This window comes from Petromyzon marinus, chromosome 8, assembly GCF_048934315.1.
Source record: "Petromyzon marinus isolate PM22_M1 ecotype Great Lakes invasive population chromosome 8, UKy_Petmar_22M1.pri1.0, whole genome shotgun sequence".
Classification (NCBI taxonomy): Eukaryota; Metazoa; Chordata; class Hyperoartia; order Petromyzontiformes; family Petromyzontidae; genus Petromyzon; species Petromyzon marinus.
Window position 1 is genome coordinate 2,692,379 of NC_133674.1, and position 12,005 is coordinate 2,704,383.

The following is a 12,005-nucleotide window of genomic DNA, read 5'->3' on the forward strand; positions in this document are numbered from 1 at the left end:
TAATTTTGCTTTACAAACAATGTTTTCCATCAATTAAATAATTGTTGAATAACAAGACAAAATGCAGGAGTATCTGCATTATTATGAAAAAACTATTGTAACATTTACAATATTATAGAAATAAAAGAGAAAATAATAAATTGTGTCAAGCAGACGATCATACACTGTAACACGTAAATTAACAATTGGGAATTGTTTAATGATTAATGTTCACCTCTTTTGCATGCCGTTTCTATTTGAAACTAATTCTCACAACAATGTAAGAAATATCTACATCAATATTAATTCTACCGTCAAGAATCCAAAAATCACAATATCCACGACATTGTAGTTTGATTTTATAATAACATTTGTTAAAATTATATATTTAAACGTATTTGTTACAACACGTTACCATAAGCTGAGCTAAACCCCCAAACCCCTCATGCTCATGTAGTGAGTGAGACCCCCACACCCTTGAAAGCCTCAATGAAAACCCCATTAACACGCAAACAATCCTTAAACCACCCCTTTCAGGCTCACCGGTTAAATGATGTGCAGGCTGACAACTGCTGAGAATAATTTCAGTTTCATCAACAGTAGTGGAGGCTTTAATAACCACGAGGCTAAATAATCTCACGTTTATTTTAGCTTAGACAAGAAACACAGCGACCAATAAACACAGCTCTTCAATATGAATGACACGTGGTGCATGACGTCATAGATATCATGATGTCAAAGGTACCACCCACATGACTGTGACATCACAGACTGGAGACAACTACGTCATCAGCCAGGATCTGACCTGAACAGCAGACCCCTTCCTAATGTTAAATGTAATGTAACTCAGATTATTTCGGGCACAATTGTCCCAGTAATAAGAAAATGATGATTGTGTACATTTTATTCGTAATCTAGATGACTTAAGCAGGCTCGTTATCAACGTTTTGAATGGTTACACGGTTACGGTCTAAACAATGTTAGAAACAGCAATATATGAAGTGATATTCCAAGTTACGAATCTAATTGTCTTAATTTGATGGCAGACAATCCAATTACCACAATATTATGATTATTTGAGTCTAGTTTGAGGTGACAATGTAAAATTATATTTTTAAAATGGCATCTTATGAAAAAAACTATTGTAACATTTACAATATTATAGAAATAAAAGAGAAAATCATAAATTGTGTCAAGCAGATGATCATACACTGCATTACAAATTAACAATTGGGCATTGTTTAATGATTAATGTTCACCTTTTGCATGCCGTTTCTATTTGAAACTAATTTTTACATCAATAATCAGTCACATAAAACGACGATGTCAGAAATATCCACATCAATATTAATTCTACCGTCAAGAATCCAAGAATCACAATATCCACGACATTGCAGTTTGATTTTCTGATAACATATGCTAAAATTGTATATTCAAAAGTATTTGTTACAACACGTTACCTTAAGCTAAGCTAAACCCCCAAACCCCTCATGCTCATGTAGTGAGTGAGACCCCCACACCCTTGAAAGCTTCAATAATAAACCCGATTAACACGCAAACAATCCTTAAACCAGCCCTTTCAGTTTGATTTTCTAATAACATTTGCTAAAATTATATATTTAAACGTATTTGTTACAACACGTTACCATAAGCTGAGCGAAACCCCCAAACCCCTCATGCTCATGTAGTGAGTGAGACTCCCACACCCTTGAAAGCCTCAATAATAAACCCCATTAACACGCAAACAATCCTCAAACCACCCCTTTCAGGCTCACCGGTTAAATCATGTGCAGGCTGACAACTGCTGAGATTAATTTCAGTTTCATCAACAGTAGTGGAGGCTTTAATAACCACGAGGCTAAATAATCTCACGTTTATTTTAGCTGAGACAAGAAACACAGCGACCAATAAACACAGCTCTTCCAATATGAATGACACGTGGTACATGACGTCATAGACATAATGATGTCAAAGGTACCACCCACATGACTGTGACACAGACTGGAGACAACTATGTCATCAGCCAGGATCTGACCTGAACAGCAGACCCCTTCCTAATGTTAAATGTAATGTAACTCAGATTATTTCGGGCACAATTGTCCCAGTAATAAGAAAATGATGATTGTGTACATTTTATTTGTAATCTAGATGACTTAAACAGGCTCGTTATCAACGTTTTGAATGGTTACACGGTTACGGTCTAAACAATGTTAGAAACAGCATAATATGAAGTGATATTCCAAGTTACGAATCTAATTGTTTTAATTTGATGGCAGACAATCCAATTACCACAATATTATGAATATTTGAGTCTAGTTTGAGGTGACAATGTAAAATTATATTTTTAAAATGGTACCTTATGAAAAAAACTATTGTAACATTTACAATATTATAGAAATAAAAGAGAAAATCATAAATTGTGTCAAGCAGATGATCATACACTGCTACACAAATTAACAATTGGGAATTGCTTAATGATTAATGTTCACCTTTTGCATGCCGTTTCTATTTGAAACTAATTTTTACATCAATAATCAGTCACATAAAACGACAATGTCAGAAATATCCACATCAATATTAATTCTACCGTCAAGAATCCAAGAATCACAATATCCACGACAATGCAGTTTGATTTTCTGATAACATATGCTAAAATTGTATATTCAAAAGTATTTGTTACAACACGTTACCTTAAGCTAAGCTAAACCCCCAAACTCCTCATGCTCATGTAGTGAGTGAGACCCCCACACCCTTGAAAGCTTCAATAATAAACCGGATTAACACGCAAACAATCCTTAAACCACCCCTTTCAGTTTGATTTTCTGATAACATATGCTAAAATTGTATATGTAAGAGTATTTGTTACAACACGTTACCTTAAGCTAAGCTAAACCCCCAAACCCCTCATGCTCATGTAGTGAGTGAGACCCCCACACCCTTGAAAGCTTCAATAATAAACCCCATTAACACGCAAACAATCCTTAAACCACCCCTTTCAGGCTCACCGGTTAAATGATGTGCAGGCTGACAACTGCTGAGATTAATTTCAGTTTCATCAACAGTAGTGGAGGCTTTAATAACCACGAGGCTAAATAATATCACGCTTATTTTAGCTGAGACAAGAAACACAGCCACCAATAAACGCAGCTCTTCCAATATGAATGACACGTGGTGCATGACGTCATAGACATCATGATGTCAAAGGTACCACCCACATGACTGTGACATCACAGACTGGAGTCAACTACGTCATCAGCCAGGATCTGACTGTAATGCAACTCCTATTATTTAGGGCACAATTGTCCCAGAAATAAGAAAACGATGATGGTGAAAATTGTATTCATTTTCTAGATGACATAAACAAGCTAGTTAGCAAAAGTTTAAATAGATACACGCTTGCGGTCTAAACAAAATATCAGGGAATATGCGAAGCAACGAATCTAATTGTAATTTGGTGGCAGAAAATCAAATTATCACAATATCATAACCATTGTAGCCTAGTTTGTGGTGAAAATCAAATTATCACAATATCATAACCATTATAGCCTAGTTTGTGGTGAAAATCTAATTATCACAATATCATAACCATTGTAGCATAGTTTGTAGTGAAAATCAAATTATCACAATATCATAACCATTGTAGCCTTGTTTGTGGTGAAAATCTAATTATCACAATATCATAACCATTGTAATATAACCATAACCGTTGTTTCTCTTCAACGTGAATTTACCGAAAAAACTAAGAATATGAATTACTGCAGTCACGAAAGCTTTAAATCAAAATTCATTGTAGCCTAGTTTGTGGTGAAAATCTCACATAATTTTTTTTCATTTTATTTTTATAGCACTACTGTAAAATGTACAATAATATAGAAATAAACGTGAGATCCTCAGAAATTGAGTCGAGCAGACAATCATACACTACAACACATAAATCAACAGTTGCAAATTGTTTCATAATTAACTGTAACCTTCTTTGCATGCCGTTTAAATTTGAACCTATTTTTTACATCAATAATCAGTGGCATGAAACTAGAATATAATAAATATTCGCAATAATATTAATTCTACCGTCAATAATCCAAACATCACAATATCCACGACATTGGAATTCCATTTTTTTTAAAATAAAATATGCCAAAAAATAACCCGTACCCATGACCCAAGCCGAAACCTACAACCCCTCACTCTTATGTACTGAGAGAGGCCTCCACTTCTTTGAAACCCTCAGCAACAGACCTCATAAATATCCATGAAATCATATTCTTTGGGTCTTTCGGTAGTCATGTAGATAAGTTGAAAGAAAATATTTTTTTAAAATAACAAAAAAACTACGACGTTTTGATCGTCATCAGGAGGAGAAAAGAGGAAAGCTGCTGAGGCAAAACAGTCTGCGACAATTCTGTAAGCAGCCAGGCACTTAAACGAAGGGCAGACCCCTTCCCAATGTTGAATGGAATGCAACTCGTATTATTTCTGGCACAATTATTCCAGAAATCAGAAAACGATGACTGTGGACATTTAATTCATATTCTAGATGCGAGTGGGGACCGGTGGCGCAGCGGTGAGCGCACTGTGTGAGAATGTGGAGATTGGTGGCGTAGTGGTTTGCACATTGTGTGAGGGGGGAGTGGTGGCACTGCGGTTAGCACACCGAGTGAGTGGGGAGCGGTGGGCACGGTGGTTAGCTATAAATGCTCCGATACGTGTGGCATTGCCTTTGTACTGTTCGCCTTTTGGCGATCTCTGGTCTGACACTGGTGGTGAGACTGGGTCATAAAGAAGGCTGTCTCTGGTGTAGGCCAATCAGTTTCAAAGACAATGCAAATATTATCAGAGCATGTTTGTTTGCATATTCACCACAAGTACCGTGTGTGGTTAATGCAGACTTGATTCATTGCAACAGGTTTCTAATTGGTTGTTTGAACATTTTAACACCACTTCCTGTTTTACTGCCAGAAAGGGTAAAACCTTTTGTTATTTTTCACACTGATTCTGGAAAAAGGTCCCATGATACAGCTTGTTTGGCTGGATGGGGCTAAATGGATGTGTCATAGGCTAGAAGAGAGATGGAATGATGTGGTACAGAAGGATGTGGATGGAGCTAATTGGACTTTGATGACTTGTACCAACAGTGTCAAAATCGGCCTCTGTGGAGGAGGTTTTCATATAAAGTCTTATAACTGTTTTCACAAGATCCCTAATCTCAAGCAAAAAGCCACCAGACACGAACATGTGACACATTTCAATGTTTATTTACCCGATTGCTACTAAGCATGCATCAATTTCCAATTGCAGTCGACAGACACATTATGGTTTGATGTGGAAAATAGACTGTTGCAGAGTGTGAATACGATCTTCAAATATATATATTTTTGAGAGCAGCTTACAGTCTTTTACATGATGAAGGATCATTGCCATTTATCATCCCGACCAGTAAACCATCTTAACCAATCAAATATGCTATGATTTTTGGAATACCATGAAACACTATTAAAGTGTTCATTTTTGTACATATTTTCATGAAATGTTTCCAATAGATGTTTATATAGTTTTCTTACATGCGTCATGTAGTTCACTATAATAATGGTTTTGATATCACGCCATTTACACAGGAGCGTCTCAGATAAGGGGCGTCTCAGATAAGTGCCATGCAGCACATTTCATGAGGTTATCTAAATTAATTTTTTGCAGGCTCCTTGTGCAAACCAGTCTTGTTTTCACGTCGTTAGTAAAGCAAAACTCACAAACTCATGGACTGTGTTGACCGGGGGAGGTGAAGATAATCAACAATAACCTTGCCATGGACATACTCTAAGACAACCTCTGTAAAGGACGTTCTCCCTGTGGAACTCATCATCCCTTCTGGATGCCCCGATCATTGCAGTGGTCCCCTAGAAGGCCAATAGACCCCTCTCTGAGTACCCCGACTGCTCAACATCCATGGCAAATAATGTATGGGAGATGCGAGTTGATGACCCAGGTGAAAATAAAACAAGAATATAAATGTATCATACGTAGTTTGGACAACACTCACTTTGCTATCATGTATAATCAGGTTGGGCCAAATATTTAGACAGTGCATTCATTATTCATTGTGTCAGTTTTGAAAGAATTAAGCAACATTGAAAAATAGCAAGCTCTGTCTTCATCTTCTGCCAATGCCAACATCATGCTCATGTTTGCTTTGCCAGGCCCGTTGACATGTGTGGCAAACCCAAAAGTTAAAAACGCTATTGACAACGCATGTAAAAAAAAGACTTTTCTGATTTGACCCAAAATCCGTGTTCACTTGGAAATCATTTTTGCATTATGGTGCAGTTAAAATATAGTATTAAGCTCATTAAATTAACCTTTAAACATTAACTTTAAATCAGTTTTTGAAAAATATATTTATTGCCTTAATTAATTATTTTGATGTATAGTTCCCATAATATTTATATCCCTGGTCTATAGTATTCTGCTTGTGCAGAAATGTGTAAGAGACTACTGCATGTTCTGGTGAATCCAGTCCATGAACTTGGCGACGGTGCGCTAGACACCTGGCTGGTAAGCCCGTGCACAGCCAACACCCCAGCTGGCGATTCCAGAAAGGAACCAGCGGCCGTTTGAGTCCTGGCAAACAAAGGGCCCCCCAGAGTATCCCTGCAACAGACACACACGACACCAATGTTAGAAGTTTACTGACTGACAAGGAGGCATGATGGAGCGCTGATTACAATGACCCAGTATAGGAAATGGCATGTCATGATACCAAAGAAGGCATATCAGAAGGTCCAATAAGTAGGTTTAAATGTTCAGTGCAAAGAGCAGTAGAACTGAGAGGCAGGCTTGAAATGTTGTGGGACTGGGATCCTGAATGAGGACTTTGTTGTGGAAGGCCCATTCAGGACATGGCATTAAAACTCCGCTCTCCTCTTACTTAAAAACAAACAAATGTCACAAAGGGTGATTAATGCACTCAGCAGTGACTTATCTGTGTGCTCCAGTTTCCTTCCACATATATACACTCACTAATTGGCTGGCAACATCTGGACATATATAGAAATGCAGGGCAATTATTGGCGCAGGCTCACCTCCCTTGCAATATTCCAGCTTGGTCTTTGGCTCCTCTGCAATTCTGAGATGCAATTATCATGAACGACGCTATATAAAATGAATCGCTATATATACTTTTAAATAGCTTAGCAAATGTGCTAAATTATCAGTGACAATTTGCTTCATTCGGAAAAGCCACATAGATCAGAAGGCTGGGAATGCGTTCACGTCGTGCTGAACTGGGAGCTGTGCGAGTGACTCGAAGCGTGGCTGCCCCTGTGGTGCCCCAGCTGATGCCCGCATCGCTCGTGCCACTCTCCTGGACCACCGAGTCGTGGAACTACCCGCGGGACCCTGAGTCAATGCGACTCGTGTCACTGAGGGAGTGGCCGCAGGGCAAGTGAATGTCAGGTGCCCACAACTTGATCGGCATTATTTTATATTGGCAAGCTTTAGGCAACCCTGTGATGAATTTGTATGTTTGTCTATAGGATACATTCATCATAGTAACAGGACTTTTCTTACCAAAATTTGTTCTTAATTATCATGGGAACTCAACACGTTCGTAAATAACAATGACCTTAAAATTAAATAAAAATGGAAAAATGTAGACTTTTGGGCAATGGCCCTTTTTCATTGTACAAATGGGAGACGGACCATTGCCCGAAACGTTGCATATAATGTTGTGTCTATTGAGGCCACAACATTACTGACTAATGTGTTGAGCTTTTTAGTTAATTGTTCTTGGGCACCACTGCCAACGCAGCAACAGCATTGCCAAATAATAATGTATCATCGGGTTAACTTATTAGTACTCCATACTGCTCAGTCTGGGTCAGCGAAGCATTGAACCAGTTCAGATTTTGCTTTCCACTGATACTAGCCATGACTGGTTATCAAACTCATGTGGCTGGCTTCCACAGCAGAGCACGCTGAACAACACTGCCATTGCCGTGAATATTACATGTTTATATTATTATTATAAAATACGATACTTGTTTCCTACCACGTGTGTTGATTTCGATTTAAAGCTTTCGTGACTGCAGGGATTAATCTTCTTGGTTTTTTCGGTAAAGTCACGTAAAAGGGAAATAATAAAAGAATAATAATAAAACATAATAAAATAAAATTATCACGACGTTTTGGCCACAACACAAGCAGCCGTCCTCAGGGGAAGAAACAGAGCTGTCGGAAAGACAGCGCTCCAATGAACACTGCTAAGCTTGGCAGCGTATTTTAAGCTGGATGGGAGGAGCAGAGCGCCTTGACAAAGGAGTTTACATATCAACAGAATAATTTTGCATTGAAGTAGCTATGTTAATGTGAGAGATTAGCAGGATGTTAAAGTCAGAAATTAGCATGTAACTGGGAGATTAGCATAATGTTAATGTGACGAATTAGCATGTAACTGGTCACGGAAGTGGCTATGTTAAAGTCAGAGTTTACATATCAACAGAAGAATTTAGTATACATTGAGGGAAAAAAGTATTTGATCCCCTGCTGATTTTGTACGTTTGCCCACTGACAAAGAAATTATCAGTCTATAATTTTAATGGTAGGTTTTTTTGAACAGTGAGAGACAGAATAACAACAACAAAAATCCAGAAAAACGCATGTCAAAAATGCTATAAATTGATTTGCATTTTAAGAGGGAAATAAGTATTTGACCCCCTCTCAATCAGAAAGATTTCTGGCTCCCAGGTGTCTTTTATACAGGTAACGAGCTGAGATTAGGAGCACACTCTTAAAGGGAGTGCTCCTAATCTCAACTTGTTACCTGTATAAAAGACACCTGTCCACAGATGCAATCAATCAATCAGATTCCAAACTCTCCACCATGGCCAAGACCAAAGAGCTCTCCAAGGAAGTCAGGGACAAGATTGTAGACCTACACAAGGCTGGAATGGGCTACAATACCATTGCCAAGCAGCTTGGTGAGAAGGTGACAACAGTTGGTTTGATTATTCGCAAATGGAAGAAACACAAAAGAACTGTAAATCTCCCTCGGCCTGGGGCTCCATGCAAGATCTCACCTCGTGGAGTTGCAATGATCATGAGAACCGTGAGGAATCAGCCCAGAACTACACGGGAGGATCTTGTCAATGATCTCAAGGCAGCTGGGGCCACAGTCACCAAGAAAACAACTGGTAACACACTACGCCGTGAAGGACTGAAATCCTGCAACGCCCGCAAGGTCCCCCTGCTCAAGAAAGCACATATACATGCCCGTCTGAAGTTTGCCAATGAACATCTGAATGATTCAACTCGCCGTGTTTGGAGGAGGAATGCTGCCTATGACCCCAAGAACACCATCCCCACCGTCTAACATGGAGGTGGAAACATAATGCTTTGGGGGTGTTTTTCTGCTAAGGGGACAGGACAACTTCACCGCATCAAAGGGACGATGGACAGAGCCATGTACCGTCAAATCTTGGGTGAGAACCTCCTTCTCTCAGCCAGGGCATTGAAAATGGGTTATGGATGGGTATTCCAGCATGACAATGACCCAAAACACACGGCCAAGGCAACAAAGGGGTGGCTCAAGAAGAAGCCCATTAAGGTCCTGGAGTGGCCTAGCCAGTCTCCAGACCTTAATCCCATAGAAAATCTCTGGAGGGAGCTGAAGGTTCGAGTTGCCAAAAGTCAGCCTCAAAACCTTAATGACTTGGAGAAGATCTGCAAAGTAGAGTGGGACAAAATCCCTCCTGAGATGTGTGCAAATCTGGTGGCCAACTACAAGAAACGTCTGACCTCTGTGATTGCCAACAAAGGTTTTGCCACCAAATACTAAGTCATGTTTTGCAGAGGGGTCAAATACTTTTTTCACTCATTAAAATGCAAATCAATTTATAACATTTTTGACATGCGTTTTTTCCGGATTTTGTTGTTGTTATTCTGTCTCTCACTGTTCACATAAACCTACCATTAAAATTATAGACTGATAATTTCTTTGTCAGTGGGCAAGCGTACAAAATCAGCAGGGGATCAAATACTTTTTTGCCTCACTGTATATATAAATAAATAGTGCATATTTAGTGTATCATTGAGTGCATGTTTACGTGCTCTAACCCAAAAATCTCGATTATGGACTCAAAAAACCGCTGGGAGACTTCTCACTCAGACCCGTAGCAAGACGATATCTCCCCAATATTCAAATTGTTCAAATATCCCCCGAACCAGCCCAGGATAAATTTAAAGATCATACTCGGCATTCTGAAGGTCCTCCGTGTCCTGACAATGATCACGTTGCCACGTTTACGCTTCTTACAAATATTTTTGCCCTGTTGAATCGATCACCAAACCCAAGTGACGGTAATGTTACGGTAAAAAAAACTCAGTGGGTGACCTCTGGGCACAGCATGACCTTGCAAACAGACGACCAATCGAGTTAAATAAACATGGGAAACGCACCTCGATGAACAGGCTGACTTCCCTGTGTGTTCGGACAAACTCGCAGGCAAAACGAACATGTCCCGAATGCCCACGTCCTTCAGGAACTGCATCTGGAGGTGTTGGCACACCAATTGCATCACCTAGCAAAAGAGGAAAACAGCAGGAACGACGTGAATACATCATCGCCATGCAGCAGTCTACGCCCGTCAATTTCTCACAGCGGTAGTAAGGTCCTTAGGTGTCTGGGAGCACAAGGCAGGTGCAGGTGGGTGAGTCATAATTTCCTTCCCTTACGCCAAAACTTATTTCAGGCTGTGCAAGAGATAATGACACAGGTGAATTGTCACAAAAAGCCACTTAGAAAGCTGCCATGCTGTTAATGGTTAGTAAACTGAACTCACAGACCAGAGGTCGCTAAATGGGTACACCACAGTTAGCTGATCGGCAAGTCGTGTGTGATGCAGCAAAGTGTGGCTTTCAGCCGGCTCTTCCAACACATCTGGTCAACGTGGAAAAGTAGAATATGGGACCTTCCTGGTGTGGACTAATCAGTTTCAAAGACAATGCATATATTATCAGAGCATGTTTCCATGTTCACCACAAGTACGTGTGGTTAATGCAGACAGGATTCCTTGAATAATGATTCTGTTTGGTGTTTTAACATCTTGACACCTGTTGTATTGCCAGAAAGGGTAAACCCTATTGTTATATGGAAAAGTAGACCAAATACTCGTAAAGAGTTCGCTCTCATGAAGGTCTTTTCACCAGTGGTGGTGACCAAGCAATTGCAGAGCTGCACTTTTATATAAGTCAGGTCAGAGCCAGATACACATTGGAGGATAAACATCCCACGGTGGCTGGGCAATTGTTGTGCAATAATGTCAGGTCAAACTTACTTAGAATATTTACAGGTGCATTTTATTCATGCCGTATATATTAATGCACACATTGTGTAGTAGTATTATTATTAAACTCACCTTTAATGACGATGACCATAAACATGATTAAGAGTGTGACTATTAATGAATGTGCGACTGTACGATGTGGACGTAGCGGAGGGGCCCCCCACGGTGAGCGGTGACGCAACGCGCGCAGTGGCCCGCGTCACGTGGTTGACACCTCACGTGCACAGAGCGAGGCAGGCAGAGCCAGAGGGGGGGGGGCGGCGTTGCCTAGGCGACGCTGGCGTCCTCGCGGTCTACTCCACGGTCAAGCTGCGTGTCACTTGGTGACCCCCCCACCGCCTCTTACTGGACACCTGTGAGTGAGAGCTTGATAGCGCTTCGGATTTCTCCAGGGTCAAAACAGATTTTGATTCCCAGTACAGTGTGCACAGCACCTGGACGACGGGTCCTCGTTTAACGCAGTAGATGCGTTCCTGAAAAGTGCCGCGCTAAGCAAAAATATTTCCCCCGTAATGAATGTCCACGCGCAGTCAGAATTGGGTTACAAATAACTTGGGGGGACGCCGCCGCGTTACCGTCTCGTCTCGCTCAACCGCGCAGCTCAAGAAAGTAGTTCGGCGTCGACCGCTCACAAGTCGCCTTATGGCGGTGCGCGTTCCCTAAATGAAGGCAACCGCGTTATAGCGTGAA

At 40.3% G+C, this 12,005-nt stretch overlaps 1 long non-coding RNA gene across 1 annotated transcript; it reads right to left on the reverse strand.

Moving 5' to 3' along the window:
• Positions 1–5,215: 5,215 nt before the first annotated feature.
• On the reverse strand, positions 5,216–11,035 carry LOC142924079 (uncharacterized). The gene is made up of 2 exons (XR_012941215.1): positions 10,429–11,035; positions 5,216–6,624 (listed from the first exon to the last, which is right to left on the reverse strand). It is a non-coding gene; the product is annotated as an uncharacterized LOC142924079 (long non-coding RNA).
• Positions 11,036–12,005: the final 970 nt, after the last annotated feature.